Source organism: Alexandromys fortis, unplaced genomic scaffold (genome assembly GCF_014885135.2).
Source record: "Alexandromys fortis isolate MF-2015 unplaced genomic scaffold, M_Fortis_MF-2015_v1.1 scaffold_108, whole genome shotgun sequence".
Classification (NCBI taxonomy): domain Eukaryota; kingdom Metazoa; phylum Chordata; class Mammalia; order Rodentia; family Cricetidae; genus Alexandromys; species Alexandromys fortis.
Window position 1 is genome coordinate 187,819 of NW_026067994.1, and position 24,775 is coordinate 212,593.

The window sequence follows — 24,775 nt, forward strand, 5'->3', positions numbered from 1 at the left end:
CTTTTGAACAGAACACATCTCTCTTCCCTCCAACAACGCTTCACCTTATCATCTAGAAAACATTATGTGAGTTTCTCAAGAAAACAGTGAAACCGGGACTAAACCTACAGCCTGTCTCGCTCTGTTATCTAAGTTCTCTCCTTTCAGTGTGTGGGTTCTGGGACTGGACTCAGGTTGTCAGGCTTGGTGACAGGTACCTTCACCCCTAAGCCACCTGGTCAACCCAAGACCATATGTTTTCTGGGGTGGCATGTGACAAGGGAGTATGTTGGAGTCAAATCTGGTGGTAGACGGGTCATAGAAAACTGGACAAGAGAGCAGTAAAGGGGTTGAGTACACCATCAATTCTGGACCTTCACAGTAACTCCTCTTGGATGGCCTGCTGCTGCCCTGTGTCCCATGGAAGTCCTGCAGCTATGGTTCTGCAGGAACACGTCCTTCACACACTCCAGCAGGTCATAGATGGAGTAGATGTTGGGGTGGGCCTGCTCAAGCCCTGGATGTGTGCCTGGGTGATAGCTAGATTGCTCAGTTTGGGCCGCTGGGGGCAGTCCTATTGTTTGAGTTTTAAATGCCCCCTCAAAGCCATTTGATAAAGGCTTAGTTGCTGAATGGTATCATTGCCATTGGGAGGTGGTGAGACCTTTAGAAAAGGGGTCTAGGGGAAGAAATCTAGGTCATAGAGAAGCCACTAAGACCCCAGCCTCTTGAAACCCACCTCTCTTTTTGCTTCCTAGCTACCATGAAATGGGCAGCTCCCACCATGATGTGCTACCTCCCCATGAGCTGGAAAGCACCAAGTATAATGGCATGGTATTGGAGCCTTTGAAGCCATGAACCAACGCAAATCATTTTCCCCTAAGTAGTTTATCTAGATCAGTGGTTCTCAACCTGTGGGTCACCACCCCCTCAAAAGTCAAACAACCCTTTCACAGTCACCTAAGACCATTGGGCAACACAGATAATTATATTGCAATTAATAAGAGTAGCAAAATTGCAATTATGAAGTAGCAACAAAATAATTTTGTGGTTGGGGGTCACCACAACATGAGGAATTATATTAAAGAGTTGCAAGATTAGGAAGGTTGAGAACCTTTGGTCTTGATATTTTTGTCATGGTAGTGGTTTGCCGACTAACAGAAAATTAGTTATCCTCAAACAGGATCATTGCTGTGAATGTATCTGATAATATAGTTAGGAGCCTTTGGACACGGTTTGCAGGAGGAAGTTGGAAAAGTTTGAGGATGCAAGTTAGTCAATTCCTAGCATGCTATGAGTGGAGCATGGGCTATTGTTGTGGTGTCTCGAGAGATTGGAATGTCATGAGGAATGCAGAGAGTCTATTATGCTGCCAAGGTTTCAGATGGAAATGAAGATTCTCTTGGGAACTGAACTAGAGCCCTGCAGGTTGTATTCCGACAAGAAACCTGTTTCTATTTGCCTGTTTATTTCCCACTTATGTGAGGCTGAGTTTAAAAGGTAATAGACTTGATTTTCTGACAGAGGAAATATCAAAGCAGCATGGCATTCAGGTAACAGCACAGTTGTTACTGGGTGCCTTTAGCCATGTTTACAGTAAGAATTGGAGGTATAAGCAAATCAGAAAGCTGAAAAACTTGTTGTTCAGCAGAAAGAAAATGCATTTAAAGTTACGATCAAGGAAGAAGCAGCTGCTAAAGAGATTTATGTGGCCCTATGCCCAGGCAATACAAACAGCACTGACTGGACTCCGTGGTTTATGGAAAGAGGATATGAAGTTAGTAGGGGACATGATGAGGGAATTGGGAGGAGCTGAAGGGGAGATGGATTGGGTCTGATTGTAATGCATTGTATATGTTTATGGAATTCTAAAATAATAAAGGAAGGAAACTACTTTGCATGGAATAATAGGAAATACCTCTCAGGTGTAAAGTTTTTCGGGCCTGACAAACCTCTCTGCTGACACAATAATCCAAATCAGACCAAATCAAACAAAATTAAAAAAAGGTCAGGTTTAATGGAAGCCAGTGCTCCTGGGTGGCCATTTGGGCCCCTGAGAAGGAAAACCAGGAAACCATGGAGGGGAGAAAGGAGAACCAGAGAAATCACATGTTTGTTCTCTAAGGGACAGTTTAAATAGCCCTTGGGAGTGGTCTTGACCCTCTCTGGGGAGGACTCACTGTTTGGTGGGCTTTCTTGGAGGTGGAGTCTGTACTGTGGCAACTCCTGGCGGGCGGGGGGGGGGGGCTTGAAATGGATCTTGCCACCCAACATTCCAAAATGGATGCCAGGAGCTGAGGTGATGTTTCCAGCCAAACATTCCAGACTTTTTTGGATAAAAATGTTAGGGGCTGAGGTGATGCTTCCAACCAAGCATTAAACATCTCGGGATTAACAAGATACCAATCACTAAAGATTTAAGAATTTTTGTCTGTGACTTGAGCTCCATCACACCCTAATTGCACAGGGCTGCTGAGGGAGTCATTCCTCTGAGATTTGTTTCCCCAGGGCTTAGCCACTGAGGCGCTCAGAGACCAATACAGTTGTGATCCAGGCAGACTTGGTTATTGTACAAGCCAGTGGTAGACTTCAGCAGTGTCAGAATGATGCTGATTTTGTACACATGCACAATACAAGGATGAGGTAAGAGTGGCTTTAAACATCCTAGGAGGTCAGACGGTATGTGCAGTGTTAGAGTTCTTGCAAACAACCTCTAAAAGGACGTTGACAGAGTTTTCTGTCCTGCCCAATCCCACAGCCGTTCAGCCCAAAAGAAACACATGGAGGTCTATATTAATTATAAACTGGTTGGCCTATTAGCTCAGGCTTCTTATTAACTCTTACATCTTAAATTAGCCCATAATTCTTGTCTGTGTTAGCCGCATGGCTTGGTACCTTTTATCAGTGAGGCATTCTCATCTTGCTTCCTCTGTGTCTGGCTTCCTCTGTGTTAACTGCAGACTGACTCTTTCCTCTTCCCAGGATTCTCCTGTTCTCATTGCCCCACCTCTACTTACTGCCAGGTTGCCCCTCCTATACTTCTGCCTGACTACTGGCCAATTAGCATTTTATTAGAGTAATACAAGTGACAAATCTTTACAAAGTACAAGATCATTGTCCCACAGCAAAAGGACAAAGTGTGGTCCTGTGAGAGTGAAGCCAAAGCTGCAGTGGAGACCCAGCTAGAGGGCAGGAATGTGGAATGTCTGTTCAGTGAAGCTACAGGCCATGCACAGGGCTGGCCTAAGAGAGCAGCCATGTGAGCAGCAGCCAGCAAAATTGCAGGGCAGACCTTCTGAAACCTTTGAAGCTCACATCCTGGCACCGTGGGCCCAAGATGCCAGACCCAGAGCTACGGTATTTAGTGCTTGCCCTATAAAGTTCTAGCCTTGTTTTAGTCTGGTTCTTCCTTTCTTTGTCCCATTTGGAATGGAAACATTCCCAGGTGCCAATGTATGTTCAAAGTATGTGATTCTTTTGTTTTTTATGGAAGTTGAAGGTTGAGTTTACCTTGTTTTGTATGACTTTTCCTAGGGAGACATGAAAAAAAAATCTGTTCACCCAAATTGGGCACAGGTCAACGGAAAAAAAAATCTTACCCTAGTCTGACTTAGCATGTAACTTGGTTTATTGGGGTTTCTCACAGGATGGTGGATGAGGAGCTATATTAGTGAAAATCTCACTCAGACATGAGTTGCTGCACCACTGAAGACCTTTGGACAACTTGCATGCCACCTCTTTTCAGGAATTGTTACTGTTCATATAACTTTGGAGAGTAGCTTTGATGAATTTGATAAGTCTCATGAGTTTCCTGAGCCTTCTATGTTTCCCCCCTCTCTCTATGAGAAGATGTTAAATTCAGAGGGAAAAGGTACACAGCTCCTTGAGTTTCAGAGCAGGCCTGAGATTTTTAAGCAACACTAGTACTATTAAGACTTCAGAGACTCTTGAAAATGTGATAAATATGTTTTGTATTATGGGATGGACATGAGCTTCTGGGAACCAGAGGGAAATGTTATGGTATGGATCTTACATGTCTCTCAAAGGACATGTGCTGAAGGCTAAGCCAACCAGCTTATGAAAAATTGGGCCATGAGGGTGGGGTTGATTTCATTAGAAAAAAATGAGTTCCGCATCTTCCTGCCATCTTATCCTGTGCAGTATCCTCAGACCTTGGATGTTCCGGGCTCCAGAACAGTTGGTTTAGAAACCTCTTTCCTCAGTATCTGGTGCTCTGCTAGAGAATCACAAAACAGACCTGAAGAGGCCTTTCAGACTAAATTGATATAAAAGATGTTGAAAAATGAAACAATGTTTTCATGCGAATAGAGTCCCATCCCTATGGCTCTGCTGAGTGCAGCCTCCTTGGTCCAAACCTGGAGTTCAGCTCCCTGTCAAGCACAGAAAGTACCTCAGCGCTCCTGATCTCACTTAGGTCCACTGGAAATCTGCATACCAGGAATGTGAGTAAACCACAGTAAAGAGTTGTTTACAGTGTGCAAACACGCCTCAGCTCAGTTCTTCTTGGATGACCTCAGTCTCTTTGTCTGTCAGAGAATAGGATGAATGTTCTCTGGTGTGAGAAAGCATCATTCAGAGCCTCTGTGATCTCATGTACCATTATTAACCAGCCAATAAACATCAAACAGACACGAGAAGTAATAGAACCAAGGGGAAACTCAGATAATGAAAATACACACCTAAGTGATAAAAAAAAATAGTGTCTTTGCTTTCTACTGCCACCACAGAGGTAATGGCAAAAGCAACATGGGGAGGAGGGGGCTGCTCTCACCCCATAGGCTGCAGTCCATCATTAAGGGAAAGGAGACAGGAACTCAAGGCAGGACCTCAGAGACAGGACCGAAGCAGTAACCATGGGGCCTGCATTAATTATTAATCGAGAAAACACCCCACAGACTGGCCTACAAGTCAATCTGATGGAAGCATTTTCTCATTTGAGGGTCCCTGTCCCCAAATAACTCCAGTTTATGTCAAAAAAACAAACCAAAATCAAAACAAAACCCTAATCACACATAGAAAGTATCCGGTGCAACTTTGATGAGAAACATTGACTGAAGTTGAAATGCTGGGGGTCCTCTTAGGGTCAGGAAGCAAGGCTCTCGCCTGTGTGCTGTCCAACACTAACTCTCTTTGACCTCAGTTTCTTCACCTATGAAATGCCTATGCCAGTCTCAGTTCTGGTCCATGATGTCATCACAAAATTCTGGGGTTTTCAAGTCTTCCTCCTTCTCCAATGGCATCCTGACTCTTCCTGTACTCATTACGCTTAGATTTCTCATCAACCTTCTTCCTAGCCTGGGTTCCTTTAAAACGTGTGTGTGTGTGTGTGTGTGAGAGAGAGAGAGAGAGAGAGAGAGAGGATGACATTCTCTCCCTAAGAGTGCTATTGGGTTCTCTCTTTTTCTTTTCTTAACTTCAGTTTTGAGACAGGGGTCCACATTGGGTTGGGGGTGTGTGTGAACTTTATTGAACATAGAGCATGCGCAGGGAAGATGGGCATCTGCATGAGAGAGAAGGCCGCTGAGGACAGTTGATACTCAGAGGGGCTGACCAAACAAGCATGTCAGGAGTGATTATGAGATAGAAGTTTTATACTATTGAAGAAAAACAGCCACAAATATGGTAAAGAAGAAAATTAGGATGCACTTTATGGCATTGGGTTGAAGATGTATCATGTAAATTCATGGTTGCCAGTATACAGCAAGAGGTAGAAATAAATGTGTATGTAGGTATGTGTGCACTGCTGTGCAAACTCGCATGCACCTGTGTGTTGTGATTCTGCCTACTGAAAGGGACTGGGAAGAGTGACACCCAAAATCAAGGGTGTACATTTAGGGCCCAGATCCTGGTTTCCAAATACAGACATCAGTAAAACAAATCAGAGGACCCAAAGGAAGCATGTTTCTCTTGGGATATGGTCAGGAAAGCACAAAGCAAAGTAAGGTACAAAGTCAGAGGGAGCTCAGGGCACAGGCAGAGGCAGATTGAAGGGGCTCCTTCTAGCCAAATCTGAGATAACCGGAGCCCAGAACAAATAATAGCAGCAGCAGGAACCTGGTGGGGAAAAATAGGACACAGCATATTAAAGCTGAATGTATTTATAACTGATTGATATTCATGTAACATTTAAATTATTAAGTGAATAAATTTATAATTTGATGAGAAAGGGGAGAATTATGGTCTCCCCACACACACACCATTGAGACTTATCATATCCTCTCACTCCAGAGCAGAGTAAAGTAGCCCACCTTAAAATGATCAGTGGGTGTGGTCAGTCATGAGACGTGGCTACCATGTGAGAGGACATAGTGGGAGGAACCGTGCACCATCCTGGGACATTCCTGTCAAAGATGTACGGTCGAATCAAGACCAGCAGCCAGATCATCCCAAACCGGAAGTTCTACTCAAGAAACGGTTTGTAATGTTCATAGCCTTTGAAGGCTATGAAGGGCTTGAAAGTCAGGGACAAACCAAGGGCCTCTTCTAGAATGGATCCTTATGAGGGGCCTTCTCAGAACAATTGTTGAAACTGGCTTGGCATCTGAGGAATCGATGTTTTCTCTTCTAACACAGTTCTGCTAACTTCCTGGAGCCGATTTTGTGGTTTTGTGGGAAAGGCTGAGGAATTCGAGAGCAATGGGGTCTCAGGTTCATATATCTTGGGTGAGTCGGGACAAAGAGTCCTTTGTATCACATCGAATGCTGCTGTGCGTCTGAGCAGGCTGCTCCCGTGTGCTCAAACGCTCTTGTTGAACACTTGCTGATTACTGAGCACCAGGGATGCAGGGACCTGGTTCTTCTGAAGAGACTCCAGGAGTCTGAGCAGAAGCCCTTTGTCACAGGGATTTACCTTTAGCAGTCAGATACCTGCTCTGTGAGCTGGGCAAACCACCCCTGCTCCCCAGGACAGTAAAGCCGGTCAGTCCACACTATTCCAAGACCTAGCTTAGAATCGTGACTGAGACTGCGTTTCTAGCTTTACCATTCAGGAGTCTGCAGTCCTGAATGGACTGGTGCACTGCAGAGCCTCAGCCTGCTTGTCTAGACAATAAATCCCTGCTATTTGTACTGCATGGGATTTATTCTGAAGGTTAACAAAACGTGTAGGAATGCTTTACTTGCCAGTATATAAATGGTTTTGGATAGGGGACCTATGCCCTGTGATATACAGAGTTTGGGGTTGGCTAGGAAACCTCCCTCAGTGTCTCTTCTCATTCCTCCTCTGGCTATAGTACATGTCAGGACCACAAATGTATCAGCATCCATGGTTATGCTCCAATACAAATTGGGTCCAGAAGCTCTACATTGATGTAGAGAAGGAGAGAGTGAAATTTCCCTTTCATACACAGTCTACGTACTCTTTTCCGGCAGATGTTAGGGGCCAGCATTCAACAGGGCAGCCTCAGTGGTGCAGGGTCCTGCTCTTCACTTCATGAGGATTTACCAGTCTGAATAGGCATTGTAAGGCTCTTGAACACAACTTCAAAATTTTTCGGCCTCCCCTTTCGGTCTAGCCATGACGTAGGGGCAATCCCAGGCAGACGTTGACAGGGTTTGCTCTGAGGAACTCTTTCAATGCTCTGATACTTGCTCTGTACCCACGTACAGACCACTTGAAGTATGAGGAATAGAGGTGGAATACCTCCTGTTGTCACTGAATGCTCAGTTTAGGAGACATTTTCTAAAACTCCCCTGAAGGCCACGATGGATTCATTCCAGAGACCTGTTCCTCACATCCCCCTCTGTTACAGTTCCCTTTGCACCACTCCACCCCATTTTACTCTCTCACTTGATGGAATCACATCTCCAATCATTTGCCGGCAAGCTGTAGTAGACTCTCTTTTGGGGATGCCTCTGGCCAAGACAGAAAGACCACTGTAGAGCCTGGAGGGGCGGGGCATTAAGCCTGCCCAATCCTGTGAAAACACTTGGCTTACTTTACTTTGCTACCCTGGCTTTCTTCAAACTGACCAGCCTTGAAGTAGGAGAGGAAAGCCCTTCAGAGACTCTGAAACTCCCAGCCCTGGAGACGATCCTGGATTTTAGGCTTTCCAATGTTTCTTCACCCTTAGTAAACATCTTTCTTCAGCTTGCTCATTCTGTCTGCAGTATTTGAGGTTCCTCAGGACTCTATGCTGAAGAGGAGGCACACTGACTGACTGCAGGAGGCAGTTTAGTGAACACACATCAACTCTGTCTGCTTTTCCAAAGCTAAACTGAGAAGCAGAGAATCCTAACGGAAGGATGCACGTCCCTTCCACAGCACGCTGGCAGGGAGCAGGCACTGGTGACTCTATGTCCAATGCTGCTCCATTGGAGAAAACTGATTTCCCATTCCCAGAAGACATGGAAGTATGTAAATAGCTCCTTTCAGCTATGACTTTGCATTAGTTCCCCTTTTCAGTGCTGGGAGTTCATTTGGTTTGAACCCATGCAGGTCCCGTGCCGCTGTCACAGTCTAAACGAGTTCAGACTTGTTGTGTCTGGAAGACACTGTTTCCTTGGAGTCACCCACCACTCCTGGCTCTTAGAATCTTTGTACCTCCTCTTTAACATAGAGTCCTAAGTCTTGAGGGGAAGAATTTGATGAAGACATTCCTTTTAGGGCACAACGCTCAAAAGTCTCTCACTCTCTGTACATTATCCAATTGTGGTTTCTATTCATTCTTATCTACTGCAAGAAGGAACTTCTCTAATGAAGGCTGAGTGATATATTGATTATTGGGAGTCATTTATTGCCATGTTTCTTCAGCAGAACAATAGTACAAGGTCCATGACCTATCTAATTTCAGATTCTTGGGCACTTTAGCAGAGTTACAGGTATGGGTTTCATCTCATGGCATGGGCCTTAAATCCAATAAAAAAAAAAAAGTGGTTGGTTACTCCTGTAACCCTAACATTTGTACCACTATTGCTCAATCTGTCTTTCAGGCAGGTCTCTGTTGTAGATTCTTTGGTTTGTAGGTGTGTGATATTAATGGTTGCATTTCTCTTCTGGAAGCATGGAAAGTTATCAACTCTTTTAAGCATTTATAAGCCAAGGTCAGAGGAGCAGTGGTTCCTGCATCCACCTCTACCACTTATATTAATTTCATCTGTCTGCTGTGACAAATTTTCACAATATTGTGTGTTAAAGTAACATAAATGAATAGAATAGGCTGTGCACACCTGTGTTCCCAGGACTTGGTAGGCTAAGGTAAAAACGTCTCAAAGTCCAAAGCCAGTGTGAGCCCCTGTCTCAAAAACAAATCAAAATGAACTCCTGGAGTTATTAATTCATTGCTTTTGAGTCCTGAAGGTCAGAAGTCTGAAATGGGTCTCCTTGTACTAAAATCAGGGTTCAGCAGAGCGATCTTCTCTCTGGAAGTCCTAGAAAGAATTGTTATCCTCTCCTTTCCAGCTGTAGCAGTGACCCACATTCCCTGCCTCACGGTCCCTTCCTCCACCCTCAGAGATGGCAGCAAAGAAACTTCCATTCTCTTGTGATTGTGACTCTCCTCCCTCCATCTTCATTTGTCATGAACTCTTGGTGTTCCTGGGTCCCATCAATACAACCCAGGGCTAGCAGTTCTCCCCTGCTGGGTTCATCACTAAATCTCATCTGCAAGGTCCCCCAGTAGCCATCTAAGATGGCAAAATCACAAGTTCTGGGGATTGTGTAGGGGCTATTTCCAGGAGTGTGTAGAGAACTATCCTGTCCACTGAACACTGTCCCCCTGAGATCTTTGTTACACGAGCTCACATATTCCTTTAGAGACGGGAGGTCCTGCATCTTCCACGCCATGGCTGGACTTGATAGTCTTTATGGTGACTGGGAGCCCCTTTGCTCCCTGGTATGACCCCAAACCATTGGAATTCATTTCCTCTGTGGTAAACCCTGACACAATTGCATTCCCACCAGGAATTAAGGCATGGGGCCCAGGCGTTATAGCTCGGCGTATAAATAGAAATTCTCTGCTTTGATTCAGAATCATATGTCAAGCTAAAAGAACAAATGCTTTTTATGTTGCCGGCCTTAGACCTCTTCACTGTCTGTCTTTCCAGGTAGGTGCACACATCATAATGATGATGAGATTATTATTAATTACAGCACATTTGCTGAGCATAGCCTGATTCCAGGCAAGGGACTAAAGGCTGCTTTGTCCTAGGTGACATAGCTGGCTGGTGCTGGGCCAGGGATTGTAGACATTTCTGTCTGAGTGGTGTCCTTCAACTACTTTGCCATGGAACAAGCTACAAGACAACTTCAGAAAGAGAGAGAGAGAGAGAGAGAGAGAGAGAGAGAGAGAGAGAGAGAGAGAGAGAGAGATACACAAAGATGAATCCCAATCCACATGCATTAGATCATGTTCTGGGCAGAGCGTGGGTGCTGGAATGGTGTGCTGGAGGCTGGGGCGTGGTGAGGCCCTCAAGGATAACAGGAAAGTAAGGAAGCAATCTGTCTAGAGGTAGTTATAGTCATTGTCCTCAAAGTGCCAGGTCCTGGGGGTCTGTGTTCCCTTGTCCTCCTATAGAAGTGTAGAAAAGGAATCTGTTCTCCACACTGAGGGTGAGAAAATGGATACTAAAAGTTTTACTTGCAGGTGTGATGGGCTTGATGATTAGATTCTTCCACGATTCATTTGAAGAAATCCAAGCTCTAATTGATGGTAGGTGATGGGATCTTTGAGGTGATTAGATCGGGATAGCAGATTCCTCACGAAAGGGGTGAGTGTCTGTATGAAGGAGGTCTGAGGGATCTCAGCATGATCCTCCTTCCCAACATGAGATGACACACAGAGAAGTCACCATCCGTGAATCAGAACATGGGCATTCATCACACCAGGATCTGCGAATGTAAGTTTCTATCGATTGTAAGCCACCTAGCCAGTCTAAGGCATCAGCAGCCTGAACTGATGAAGACAGCAAGCTAGTGGTAGAACCAGAGTATAAATTCATGGGCTTTTTTTTTTAATTTAGTTTCCTGCCCTGGCTCACTTTTTGGCCTGTTTGTTTCTTCCTTGCCATGGCAGCATAGTGATATAAATCAAAATGAAAGTCTATCTTTCTACATAGTGACATAAACACACCACAGGACAGACATAAGCTGTTACAGGCCTGAAGAGGGGACGAAGATGGTGCCCACGCAGGGACTAGGAAAGTTACCTATAAAGTTAGGTTAAATACGGTAACTTTAAAAAACTATTGGATCCAAAGGATCCTTAAAGATCTATCATTCCAGCATATTCTGGTCATAATTTTGTAAGGAAAGGTGTGTGTGTGTGTGTGTGTGTGTGTGTGTGTGTGTGTGTGTAAAAGCCCAAGAAAGGTTGAATATTATATGCTAAAGGCTCTAAAAAGTCCCATGGTGAGGAAACCTATTTAATTCAATGTTTCTCAACTTCATTTGACAGTGTCACTCACACACACACACACACACACACACACACACACGCTTTGAAAACATCTCCAGGAATCCTGAACATCTTTAAAATTATTCCTCAGGCCGGGCGGTGGTGGTGCACGCCTTTAATCCCATCACTCAGGAGGCAGAGGCAGGTGGATCTCTGTGAGTTCGAGGCCAGCCTGGTCTACAAGAGCTAGTGCCAGGACAGGAACCAAAAAGCTATGGAGAAACCCTGTCTCAAAAATTAAAAAAAATAAAATTATTCCCCAGATGGTGCTGGGAGCCTGATACTGTCATTTTTCAAGAAAAAGAAGCAAAGACCAGAAAATGTTAGTACTGGGTCCAATGTCCTAGACAAGCAAAGCCAGCACTGGGCTGTGACATGGAGCAGTGTGAACAGGACCATTGAGGACGGGTAGTTTGGGAAAGCCAAGTTTGGGCTGTGGCTAGAACCCTGGGAGGACGGTCATGGGGCTGTGGACAGCTGCATGGATGGGCTAGACTCCAGGCTGTGGATAGGTTCACAGGACAGTCACAGGGCTGTGGACAGGTGCATGGACAGAATAGCCTCTGGGCTGTGGATGGATCCACAGAAGGACAGTCATGCCGCTGTGGACAGATTCATGGACAGAATAGCCTCTGGGCTGTGGATGGATCCACAGAAGGACAGTCATGCCGCTGTGGACAGATTCATGGACAGAATAGCCTCTGGGCTGTGGATGGATCCACAGAAGGACAGTCATGCCGCTGAGGACAGATTCATGGACAGAATAGCCTCTGGGCTATGGATAGATCCACGGGAGAACAGTCATGTGACTGTGGACAGATGCATGGACAGAATAGCCTCTGGGCTGTGGATAGATCCACGGGAGAACAGTCATGTGACTGTGGACAGATGCATGCATGAAGAGGGAATGCTAATTTGGAGATTGGCAAATGGACTGATTTGACCCCTGTATAATGTGCTGCAGAGCTAGGAAGATGGTCCAGCCCAGCGGAGGGGCGGCACAAGGGTCAAAATAGGGAAGAGATCAGAAGCCACCCACCCAGCCAGCTTCAAGCAGAGCCAAAAAAAATTTTTTTTCACTAATAACAGTACAATTTGGTATTGTGGGAATTTTAATTGCCTTATTGATAAGAGTCACATGGCTTAACATTTACCCACTTAAAGCTTTCCGTTTAGTGGGTACATTATACTTATATATCTGCGTATAATTACCTCAGAAAGAAGAACTGTGTGATTTGCTATCACTTTTCTGTCTTTCTTACCCATCATCCCTGAGAAACCCCACATCTCCTATCTCTGCAGACTGGTCTGTACTGAGCGTTTTATGACTGTAATTACAGTCTGCATTGGCTTCTGTGACTGACTTCTTTCGCTCAGCACAGTATGTTTAGAGTTTCCCCCATCTCGTAGTCATCCCTTCATCACGGCTGGATACTATTCCATGGTACTGAGACACCAACTTTCATTTGCCCATTCATAGCTCATCTGAATTACTTTAACCATTTGTACTTTCTAAATAATGCTTCTGTAAACATGCATCTCTAAGTTTTAGTGTGGACATGTGTTCTCATTTCCCAGGGGTACACACCTAAAGGTGGAGAGGCTGAGGCACCCTAGTATTGAAGATCTGGGACCTCAGTCTTATAATCTTGTACCCCAACAAGAGCACACTGATCATTAAAAATTGAAACTTTATGTATTTTTTATGTGTATATCTGAACATATGTATGTCTGGGCACCATGTTTGTGCATTGCCTGTGGAAGCCAGGGTCGGCATCAGGTCCCTGTGATTGGGGTTATAGACAGTTGTGAACCACAGTGTGGATGATGGGAACCCAATCTGGGTCTTCTGGAAGAGCAGCCAGTGTTCTCAACCTTTGAGTCCCTTCTAACCCTGATTCTGACCTTTGAGGAGTATTTCCTAGTGATTTCCAAGATCACTTCCTGCTGGGGAGCAGGTGTCCCCAAAGTGTGAACTGCTGTACTGAAGGGAGCTGGTGGCACAAATTTGTCCTGGGCATCGAGGTTCTCAGAATTTGGACCAGCAGGGAAGTCAACAATCCGAATCATTTATTTCCCCAAGCATGGAAATCTTGACTAACGCACACCTGCGCTCAGAGGCCACAGGCAACTAATTAGCAGGGTGCTCCGGGTACCCCAGCTGCTCGGGCCAACAGAAAGAGTTGGTGGAAGCAACAGAGTGAGAGGCGGCGGAGAAGATAAGACAGCTTACACGAGGTGTCACCGAAACTGCAACAAGTATGGTTCCCTGAGTCAGTCACAGCAGGAACCAGCAGCCCCCAGCAGGAAGGGCTCCACAGTAATCTGCAGTGCCCACTCACCACCTCCCTTTCCATGGCTCCATTCCTTCCTTAATCAGTGGAGCCCAGTGCACACTCCTATCAATCCCAGTTATTTTGAGCGTTCTGCTTCACCCCATAATTCGCCTCCCCTTAACCTGAGTTAGCTATACCATTCAATCACCACCTCCTTGTCATGTTGCTGGGCAACTACCCTGAACCCATGAACAGGCACCATACAAAAATATTTCTAAAATGTTAAAGCCAAGTGGAGCGCCAACATAGCCACAGCTCCATCTTAACTCTGCGCATGAAAACTCACTAACCCTGTGGACAGAGTAAAATCAACAAAGGTTAGCAGACTTCTACAAGTGGCTTCTGAAGAAGCCCAGAGGAAGAGGGGAAATCAGACTCCTCTCTTCATTGCAGTGAGGTGCACAGGGCATCGAATGTGCTACTCTAAAGCATACAGTTCTGTAGCATTAAGCAATTTGCATATGAACATCACCTCTCCAGGATACCTTTATTTTCCAGCTGTAGCTTTGAATAGTTTCCTTGCCATCTCCCCAAGAAGAGATGGTTCCCATTCTATGTTCTCTGTGAATGTGACACCTTGGGGCCTCCATGTGAGTGACCTCCAGTAATGTTTGTCTTTTATAACTGCTTTATGCACTTAGCATAGTATCTTCAAGGTTCACTCCCGTGGGAGCATGGGTCCACCTCCCTTCTGGTTTCTGCTCATCGTTTTGACATTCTGGCAGGCAACAAAGACTCCTTCATCTCGACACAGGAATTCTACACCATGGGAACAGGCTCCAGGGGGCATATGCCTTGCTTCTGTCTCATTGTCGAGAGTAGTCGTCACCAATCATGGAAGAGGACCTTTGTCCATGAGTGGAAACATAAAAGATTGAAAGGGAAATGGGAAGAACATAGAACCAAAGTCCCAGAAGTGGACATGAATTCAAGTGTGTGTAGAACCTTCTGGACCTTTTTGTTACAGGTAGGTGATCTCTCCAAAACACACACTGGAATTGGAGAAAGGTCGTGGCTTTCTGGTACCAGTTCTCAGTGTCTTGGGACTGGACTAGCCCCTGCAGATCCGATGGGTATAAAGCCAGCCTACCCCTTGTGTTCTGCTAACCCCACACATGCCTGCTTGCTCACCTGCTCTCGCCAGCATACGTTGAAGCATCACAAAGCCCTCACCAGAAGCTGAGTATATGCCAACCTTGTTTTGGACTTTTTCTTATGAATTAATTCATCGTGGGGCATTTTGTTACAGTAATGGAAAACAGAGAAGCTTTCTAAAAATCATTGTGCTGTATTTGAAGCCTGGAGGGCGGCCTCGGTGGCACCCTTTTTTCCATGACACTTCAATTGCAGAATGGCCCCTTACATGCCAGGTGCTTCTGGGCTTTCTCATGGGCTGGTGAAGTTGTGTTTGCAGTGGGTAGTTGCCAGCTCTAAGAATCTAAAGCCCAGCTCTGGCTTTAGCTCCAACTTGAGTTTCAGGGAGTTCACAGAGCAGGACAAGCCCATCATGTTCCACATCTAAGAAAAGCATTTGGAACTCAAAGGAGCCTAAGAAGGGCCACGCTCATCTTTCTCTGCAGAAACAGGTTCAAAGGCTGGAAGACCAGCCCCAAAGCAGTACCGGTGTGAATCTGAGTCGCCGATCTTCCCAGCTGATTTTTGTAGGTCACTTTGGAGCCAGCGAACTCACCTCCCAGTCCTGCTGGGATACATCAATACCTCTGCCTGGTTGCCGAGCGGCCAATGTCCATTTTGGAACGTTCTGTGAAGCCCCCTCTGTCATTCTTCCCTATTGGTCCCACTCTCTTCTTGAAGTTTCAGGATGCTGATTCCCTCTTGCTCCAAGATGCCTTTGTTCTCATTATCTTTTAAGATTTCTCTATTTGTTGTTATTTTGCATGTGCCCACATGAGCTGTATGCACACCTCACGCACGTAAGGGCCTGCCATGGTCAGAAGAGAGCACTGGATCCTCTGGAGTGACAGGTGCTTGTGAGTTGCCTGATGTGGGTGCTGGGAGCTGAGTCCTCTGAAAGAACACTGAGCTCTGAGACACTGCCCCAGCCCTGCATTTCATTTTGGTTACTCCCATTCTACCCAAAACTCCCGTGAGGATCCAGTGCAAGCCATCTGTGAAGGAAAATTCAAATTTTAAGAAGAAACAATTCACAGGAATGGATCTAACATTCCGAGACCTGAGTGACCTTTGCACCTGGGAAGCCAGCCTGGGTCCACCCCACATCCTTCCTTATCCACTTTTGTCTTGGGGCCACTCAACTTCTCTCTCGTTTCCATTGTGTGACAAAAATGCCCTGAAAGGGACACTCCAAGATTTGAAATTATTACCCTATCCACTCAGGCTGCTACTCATGGCAAGAATTTCGGACAGATCTGTGAAAAAAAAAATCATTGAAAGTTCCTACTTTAATCTCATTAGTGCAGATTTGGCTGACAGGCTGTGAGCCACCCTGGGGGTGAGACCTGAGCTGTGCAGACACTTACACGGGGCAATTTCCTTTGCACCTGGAGAGGAGAAATCAAGATTTTCAGCGCTGGCTTTGAAAGACTGGAGATCAGCGATAAGCCCTGAGCAGGCCAGGAAAGGGGGAAGGACACATTCCTGAGCTCTCTGGGAGGGAGTGGAAGCTGCTGGAAGAGGGGAGGAGCAGAAAGAAGAGAGGTGAGGGTGGGCAACTGGGGTAGCTCACAGCTCTCACAGGGGAGATGGAGGATCAGGGCCCTGACACCAAGTCACTGCCTCCCCAGGGTCGCAGACAGCAGCAGTTCTCAGTTCTGTCCCTGAAGAGTTAAGTCCACACTGCACTTACTTCTTGTTTCTGGCTACAGTGAATCCCTTTATCCTAGGGGACACGTTCTCACGCTCAGTGGGTCTGCGAACTGTCTCTTAGTCCAGAACCGTACACAGACGATGTCTGCTCCCATACTTGCACACCTATAATTGACATTAACATAAATAAGCACAGCGAGAGGTCAGTTCCAAAAGCTAATGATAAAATAGAACAACCAGCACCATGCCACATTGGGAACGAATAAGACTCATTAATTGTGGATTTCCGTGATTTTCTAGTTAACGTTTTGGGCAACAGTTGACCGTGGGTCGGTGGTACCACAGGCAGTCGGGGACTGCTCCATTTCAGTGGAGAGCAAGCAATGCCTCTGAGAATCTGGGCTTAGTACCGTCCCTTATGTCAAGCTGGATCTTTATCAAATAAAGATGTTAAAAACAAAATCAAATAAACTAAGAAAAGTAAACATTAAAAGGAATTACACTTTTTTAAAGAAATACATTTTAACACAAAACAAAGAAGGCTCTTTTTGCACTCATCAGCTCTCCAGTTCCTCAGTTCCACATGGGGAACTAAAAGTTCCTTTCCACCTGTTATGGCATGAGTGGGACCTTAGTGGGTCCCAAGGAGGGTGGAGGGTAGAGGGGAGGAAACGAGAGAGAGAGAGAGAGAGAGAGAGAGAGAGAGAGAGAGAGAGAGAGAGAGAGAGGCCTGCTTGCCTCCTCAGAAAAACAGCAGGAAGAGAGAGGTTGGGAGTGGGCAGAGCTAGTCTCTTAAGGATCTTTGCACCTACATACAGACTAGGACCCTGGGATGGCCAGGGTACTGCCTGGGTGCATCCTGCCAGATGATAGGGCACCACCCCCTTCCCACCCATCACTGCCAGGACATTTCCCTTCCCCAAGACGCGCTTGAGTGGGCCTTCAGAGAAGTCCGTACACGCTGCCTCTTTACTCTATCCCCTCTGCCCCCCACCTCACCCCCTACTCTGTTTCATGCTAGCACCCTTGAACGTCCCCGGATAAGCGTTGCCCATTTTCCATACAGAACCTCTGCCTCAGTGCCTCTGAGACAGTACACATTTCTATCAGCGATGCCCAAGTCATGTTACCTGATTGGCTCCCTCCTCCCCCTGAGAACTCCATGAGAACAGACATGATCTGGAACCCAGTTCCCTAGTTCTGAGAATCACACACAGAGGCACCCCTTTGGGGAAGCTCAACCACCATAGTGGAGGAAATGACGAAGCATGTGTCCAGGACCTTGTGGCTCCAAGTCCTTATGGGGTAGACTTTTAGGGAACTGAGTGAATCCAACAGACAGGAGACAGTGTAAGCCATTTGGAAGCTGTGTGACTCAGTGTGGGCTTAACAGTTGGAGGGAATTTATGGGAAGGGGGTTAGCCCAGAGCGAGTCTACCAGTGTGATTTCTTGGAAGAGCTGAGATTCCACCTGCCCTTGAGAGAAGCGAAGAGTTCAGACTGGCAGAGGAAACTGAAGGTAATCACACAAGAGCACAACACAGGGCTGGAGGCTTGGGGGGAGGGGTGGGGAATACGCAGTGCAGAAACAAGCCCGATCGGGGATGCAGTCATGGTGGTATGAAACCAGGACCCCACAGGCGAGCTCCAGCGGGAGGCTGGAGAAGGAACTTGAACTAAGCGTCCATCAGCAGAATAGGGCGGATGGATGGGCGGAATGGGACACCCTGCTGGAAAGATTAGGCCTCCTACAGAGCAATGCTCATTTTACAGGTGAGAAAACTGAGGCACAAGACAGGGCCGTGGGGAAAAGCAAAGGTTTCTTTTTCAGAACTCCTTTTTAGACGATTTGTGAGGGGTTGGCCTTTGCTCTCAGTATTCTACGTGTTCACAAGTCCCTTAGGCCACAGGCACCCTGAGAGAGACCAGCACATGTTTATCCTCACTTGTACCGTAGGATGCTGAAAAGTTGAGCAGTTAGTTATCCAACGTCACCAGGCAAGGTGCCTTTGGAGTTGATCTCATGGGGTACTAGCGCTCTCAGAAAGACCATAGAATTTGGAATCAGAAGACATGCACTTCCATCCTGGCTCCACCCCAGGAGTCATGTGATCCCAGGAAAATAACCTAACCTTGCTGACCCTCTGTTTCCTCATTGGCACAAAAGGGATAATAATTCCTACCTCATAGGATTTCTGTGAGGATTAAGTGAGATTACAGCTGTCAAGTTCTTGGCAGGTAGTATGTGCTTAGTAAACACGGATCCCTCCCTCTGCCTCATCTTCTGACTTCCATTAGCCTGGACACCAACTCCGTGGGCCTGTGGCCACCACGCCCAGCTTCTCACTTCATCCGTACAGGTGTCCACCACTGGATAATGGTGCTTCAGGCCAAAGAGCCCTGCCCAGAGGCAACTGCGAGGTGGATATGGGAGTGGAAGACAATGCCTGGCTTTTCTGATGGGTTGTCACTGTCCTTACTTGGCTCTGTCCACCCACTAAGAGTGAGGATGGGAAGCCCCGAAATGAACCACTGGGACAGGCGCAAGGTACAGGCTCCACAGAGGACGTTCACACTGGCCCAAGTCCATGACACCCTGGGTTTCTTGGGTTTCTTACTCCCTTCCTACCCTATTCATGCCAACTCTGCCCTTGTGGTGAGCCCTGTTGCTTTCTTGTTGGGTTGGAGACCTCTCAGTAGGTACAGGGAGACCAGTGGGTGGGGCAAGCAGCCATCACAAGAATTGTGGTTGCCTGGGATGGTGACAGGATGGCCCTGAGACAGAACAGGACTTGTCAATCTAGCATGCTGAGATAGTCCCCCAGCTTGTGGGTCTCTGGAGTGCCATCTGCTTGGCAAATACGAGGACATCTAGAAGTCAGAGTCTGGGGGCTGCTGTCACGAATGAAGCTGATGCCCAAGTCCCTCTCAAACAAAGGCCATTTGGAGCAAATGAAAATGGAATACACTGGTGGGTAGTAGGATCTATTGCAGGTGATGGAGGAGGACTTGGAGCAGACAGCAGGGGGTGGGACCTGGCTTGGCAAAGCACCCGGTGCAGGCAAAGGAGCTTCCTGTGTACTCTCTGTCTCTCCAGTAGCCCATGAAGTGGGTGAAACCCAACCTCCCACTCAGGGGCCTAGGCTAAATCCCAGTCTCCCTCCCAGCAGTGTAATTGGAGCACATTATTTGACTTAATTTCTACATCCAAATAGCAGAGATAATAACACCTACCTCATTAGGGGGGCTTAATGGTTCAAAGGAACTCTGTTAGAAAGCACACTAGTCCCACTAGCTCAGAATTGGTGGTTCTAAAAGGTTGGCTAATACCAGGAGCTGGAGGGACCTTTACCAGGAAGGCCAGGACCCTTTAAAGGCTCAGCTCTGATGCCAAAGGACTCGGTTCTCTGTAGTGGTATTTACATACAGTTTACTATGTCGGAAGAGTGTTTTGGGGGCATTATTTGCCTGGAGCGTTTGGGAAAGCCATGGGGGTCCTGGTTATGGAAATCCAGTCCCATCTGTTTCTAGCTGGACTGTTACCATCTTGTGTAGGTCGCCAGCCTCGGGTTCCACTTCTACAGGGTGCCTCCTGTCGACATGGCGGATCTGCAAACTTCCTCCAGCACTCAGATCTGCTGTTCCAGAGCACCGATCCATTTATGTAATCCTAATAGTCCCATGCTATCTTTTCAAGTGTGACAGGTGGCTTAGGAGGTACAAGAAAAATAACTCTTAAATAATTTCAAAGCAAAACAAAGCAAGCTACGCTCACCGGGTTGGGTACGTGTTCCATTTCTTGCCCCATCCGCCCACATAAGGAGCAGAGACAAGCTGTGCCTTTTCTTCCTTTCTGTCAAGTAGCATACTCATAGCCCATACATCTACCTGGGCTTTTTTTTTTTTTTTTTTTTTTTTTTTTTTTTTTTTTTTTTTTTTTTTTTTTTTTTTGTGGGCTGTGTGCCAACAGCATGGATAAGATCTCAGGAACGTTTATAATGTCACATACTTATGCAAATCGGCAACATGTTTATAGCAACGGGCACCACAACAGGTTTCCATTAGTGAGAAGCCAGGCAACCTGAAGAGCTCGGAGCTCCCAGAATGCAAAGCTCTGGGCTTGGGGGAGGGGATAAATTCATTACAAGGGCAGCCCCTGGCCTGTTCCATGGCTTCTACCAGGCGGAGACTTGGAGGCTCAGCTCAACCCATCTCATACGTTCATACGTATTCTGTCCAGAGAGAGGGTATAGCTAGATTATTTTATGGCCTGCTGAATGGCTGCCCACCAATCCCATTCTAACCTCTGCCATAGAGAATAGAGGCCAACCTCTCCAGTCTGAGCCCCGGCAGGAAATCAGAACACAGGCCACATGGGCAGACAGTAGGAATGGGCCTTTAACGTGAGATTATATGCGTGATCTGGTTTCATAGACCAGCTCCACCCCTACTTACCGTGGCACTTTGGGGAAAATATTCTCCTTGGTCAGTCTCATTGTCTGGCTCTGCCATCTGTCTCGTCTGACTGCTTCTGGGATTAAATGTCTGTGCCTGACACCTGGAAGAGCATTTAAGTGATGGACATCCTCACCGTGTCGCTGTCCTCATCGTCATTATCACCATCACCTTCCTCCTCTGCAACATCTTCTAGGCTGCACTCGGGGCTATCAATAGGTGATATCGGAAAGGGTGGCTTGTGTGACCGCACTGCTTATGAAAATCCTCAGCGACTGAGGGACACAGCGCGTCAGCATCGCTACCTCTAGACTCCTCCACTCCGAGGACACCGAGCCTTGGCGCTGCTCATCTATCCAGCTGACTCGTTCTCAGAACCTCTTTCTGTTGGTGACCTTTCTGGATACCAGTTACCTAAGACATTCTTTGGGAAAGCTCCGTGAAGGCCTAGAATAGGAGAATGGAATTTCGAAATAAACTATATGAGCCAGGCCTAGGGCACGGTTATAATCCAAGGTAGACTATGTGAGGGGCTGGTCAGGAAGATCATGAGTTCAAGGTCCCCCATGCTGGGCAACTTAATGAGACCCGGTTTCAAAACAGAAAAAGCAGAAAGAGGATCAGGTGGATATGAGCCCTTGCCTGGCATCAGTGAGGTGCTGGGTTCAATCCCCAGCCCTGCAAAAACAGAATTAAACCAACTAACAAACGACCCAAACGACAGTGAATGATGAAGAGCAGGACATCTGAGTCGTGTGCCTACCAAAGTCACGGAGAGAACTGAGGGTGGGTGTGGACAATACGTGCTAGGAACTCACAGGAACGCCCACCCTCATCCCCCGATGCAGAAAGACTGTGTGACTTGTTTTTTCTAGACAGCTGTGCACATTGAGTCTCCAAACAAGTGTGGAGGGCCAGGGTTGGCTGCACCATCCCCGCGTGACAGCTGACCCTACTTAGAGCATGGCCATTAGCAAGTGGTCCACCAGAGATGTAACCTGTTGCCCCACTCACTCTCTGGGGGTGTTTTAGAGAGTGAGTAGGTTGATTCACATTTGCCCTTACAAAGCATTCAGACTTAGCCTGAGGTACTCAAATAATTAAGATCATTTTGAGCTTATTTTAGGCTTCAGGTATCACTAGACTGTTTTCATTTGCGTTCTCTTTCCAACTTTTACATTTAGAGCATTGTAGAAAAAAATAAAATAAAAATTTCCCTGTGGAGAAGCATAATTGGAGCCTTACCAAAATATATTTTAAATGAGGTTTAGACTTAGCTGAATTTAGCTAAATTGCTATTTCCTGTTCCTCCTTCCCTTGAATCCCATCCCTATCCTTAAGGCTCTGTGGCTTTGTGGGAGGGCTCAGTCTTCTCAGACTTGGCCCCATGACCACAGCACAGAAATGGCTGAGACCAGCCTGCTCCTTCCCAACGTCCTCTGAGATGAGGAAAAATCCCAGAGACCTGCAAACAGTGCTAGGAATGGCGCCCCACTCAGCATCATTCAGCTTGGAGGCAAACTACAGGGATAATAGACAGTGCCTTGGGCAGGGTCGGCTGGTGGTGCTCCTGTGGCCGTGACGGGGCTGTGGGGAAGCCTCTGCACTGTCCTGAGTTGGTGCAGCTGCTGTACTCTCCGCACCTTGGGGGTTATTGCTTATCTGTTCTTTCCTGATGTTTACACTGCACTAGAGACTTCTTCCTGTCAGGGGGAGTCATGCAAAGGCAGTAACTACTCAGGCCAGGTGGCTGGGAGCCACTAGGGACAAAGTAGGAGGGTGCCTGTCTCCCCCACGCTCATCAGGGGCACCTGGGAAGGCGCGTGGAAAAAAGCCGTTTGCGCTTCTCTGCTTTGAAGTCTGACTTTTGGTCTTCGATTTTGTTTTACTGAAGGTACAAATCCAAAAATCAACCAAAGGCTTGCCTGTAAGTTCCAGGAGAAGGGGTTCCTTCCCTAACCCAGTGAAAAGTCATTGAATTGCTCCAACAGCCTCCTCTGAGCTCTGTGCAGGTACTCTAAGCCTGCCACATGGTGCCAGACCTTCTGTGATCCCCTCTGTCCTAGGACTTCTTCTTCATTCATGAATGGCTTTTCCCAGCCTTTCATAGTACCAAGCCCCAACTGTTCTTCGTGGCCTTTTCATGCCTTCAAAACCAGTACCACCTGGGAGTCTCTTGCATATACCAAGTTTGGCTGCCAGCATGAGAGGTAACATTGGCCCCGTTGGACTACAGTCTCAATGTGCTGATACTGAGGAAACGCTTGCCAGACAATTCCACTTTAATGATTTTGATCCCTTTTAATCACCGTTGATTTTTCACCAGTGAAGCTGCATCAATTATGCCAGCAAAGCGAAGGTTTTACTTAATGGTTCTGGTCTCTTGTTAATCAAGCCATTTATTGAGAGCCAGATGACCAGAACCACAAATTCTCAACTCAAACATTTAACAGCCCGGATGAGTCTTTAGGGGACTCTCAAACTTCCTTCTGAAGCATCACAAGCTAGGCTTCCGCCATCTTACTGCGCTCATGTTTATCTCTTTTAGTTCCTGGGCTGACTAGTTTTATATCAATTTGACCAAAGCTAAGCGCCATTTGGGAAAAGGAAAGTAACTGAGAAAATTCTCCCACCAGATCAGGCTGTGGGATATTTTCTTGGCTGATGATTAATGTTGGAGGGCCCAGCTCACTGTGGGAGGCGCCCTCTCTGGGCTGCTTTTCCTGGTGCTGTAAGAAAACAGCAAGTCAGTAAGCAGCATTCCTCCATGGCCTCTGCATCACCTCCTGCCTTGAGTTCATGCCCTGAGTATCCTTCATGATGGACTGTCACCTGAAAACGTAAGGCGAAATGATGAAATGGATGTTTTCTCTCCCAAAGCTGATGTAAGTCTTTGTGTTTTCTCACAGCAACAGAAATCCCAAGACAGGAATTGGTTCCAGAAGTGGGATAATGTTGTGACAGACTTGTTCATGGGTTTTGGAGAGGATTGTGGTAGCTCTTGAACTTTGGCTGAGTGCTCAGAGTTCAGTGAGCTGTTTCCTGGGAGCTTGAAAGAATAGTGAATTAAGAATTTGTGGTGCTGATCAGCTGGGTTTTAATAACCAGCTGTGATTAAGAAAAAAACCAACATCATTGAAGATCATAAACCTAGAAATATTTCCTCAGGGTCATTACACGGAAGCTGTGGTCCAGAGGGGGCAAAGGCTGCATCTCAGGTTGGCATTTGAACTTGGTAGTGTAAGAGTCACCAGGGTTGTGCTGGGTTTGAAGACTGGAAGGGATTCATGGAGAGCACTCAAGGCTTGGCACTGTGTGGCTGCATTGGAGTCACTGGAGAGAAGCCAGGGAAAGTCATTGGTGAGTCGCAGTAGAAATTCCAGGATTGAAGGGGTCACGGAGAGAAGCTGAGGCTTGGTAGCAAGATCACCATTCCCTGCGCAGAGCCCAGGAGAGGATACTGGTGGGGGTACAACCCAGATGCAGTGCAAACCTTGACATGATGGAGGTATCAGTACCATGGGATGACCACCAAGGGCAGGGCAGCTGTGGCACACTGCCAGCCTGAACCTACAACACAAGCGGTGTGCTACAGATGGCAGAGGTAGCAGAACAGACTTGGTGCTTTGGAGGCCAGGCGTTCAGGAGTGAATCCCAGACATTAGTCACCAAGTTATTTGCACTGTTGATCCGATTGTAGCTGCCTTGACTCACTGTTTTTGAAATATGAAAGTATGTAATTCGATTTTTATTTCATAGGAGCCCACAGTTAAGAATCTTTGGGATTTGGGGGAGAATTGGGAG